A 1,334-nucleotide genomic window follows, 5' to 3' on the forward strand; every position below is an offset into this window, starting at 1 on the left:
AAGATCAGGTGGAGAAGGACTTGGCTTCACTTGGCGTTTCCAATTGGCGTCAGTTGGCACAGAGGAGAAACGACTGGCGTGCTTTGCTGAACTCGGCCAAAATCGCTTAGGCGGTTACAGCGCCAAAAAAGAAGAAGAAGAAGAAGAAGGACGGCTGCATTTGAATTCATATATTCATAGTCAGCTGTTGAAGCGACGCCAACGCCAACGCAACGCCAAAGTTCTATGTGGACGGGCCTTAAGGCTTTCATCTACACAATTCAGCGACGGGGAAATAGCTGAATCTTTTAGCTGAAAGCATGATAAGCTTGAAAAGCTTGTCGTGGAGGTACACTCAAAGGGTGTTCACACCCATTTTTGTAGCCTTGGTAAACTGCCTGTTGGTACTTGATAATTTTATCAATTGTCCTTTTAAGTTTTCTTTTGTTAGTCTGGTAAACTATGTTACCAACAGCTGATTCGTGCTTTTTTTTCAATAAAAAACATGTTGCAGAAAACTTAAGGAATTTTACTTTTAAACTGAATAAATATCGAACAGCTGACTGCAGTTTACCAGCCACAAGAAAAATTATCAAGCTTCTACCACGTTAATTCGTTATGCCTGTAAGCAGCTCTCAAGAAAACGGTCAAGAAAAAATTGGCATTATTTCGTGTGTGTGTCCAAGGAATTTTGACATTTTTGATACTTCACATCCTGTTGCCTCACTCTTTCCCCAAGAAATAATGGAACGGGCATATACTTCTGTTGCAAACCTGGGTTGCCTTGTGCTCTTTTTTCATAAAAAACTTTAGAAAACCGTAGTAGAAAGCGTAGCACATTTCTGAAGAACTGCGTACTGCCTTAAGGAAATTTGACTCAAGAAAATTTCTCAGCCAATTTNTGTGCTCTTTTTTCATAAAAAACTTTAGAAAACCGTAGTAGAAAGCGTAGCACATTTCTTTAGAACTGCGTACTGCCTTAAGGAAATTTGACTCAAGAAAATTTCTCAGCCAATTTTTGTACGTCATTTAATATGGAGTTTTTGCTTTTCTTGAGAGCTGCATACAGGCCTTTAACCGGTAAACCGTTAATAAAATAATTTTACAAAAACAAGGTGCATGAGAAACAAGTTAGAAAGTCTAAGTTCGGGCGGAGCCGAACATTAAATATGCGGCGCAAGTATATATGTTTTTCATCTTTCCGAAAGTTGAAAGTATTCAACTCGGAACCCGCTGGTGGTAGCAGAGGAAGAGGGAGGCCCCCACTGCGATGGAAAGATCAGGTGGAGAAGGACTTGGCTTCACTTGGCGTTTCCAATTGGCGTCAGTTGGCACAGAGGAGAAACGACTGGCGT

This window comes from Rhagoletis zephyria, unplaced genomic scaffold, assembly GCF_001687245.7.
Source record: "Rhagoletis zephyria isolate East Lansing unplaced genomic scaffold, Rhagoletis_zephyria_1.1 Rzeph_scaffold_04885, whole genome shotgun sequence".
NCBI classification, from domain to species: Eukaryota; Metazoa; Arthropoda; class Insecta; order Diptera; family Tephritidae; genus Rhagoletis; species Rhagoletis zephyria.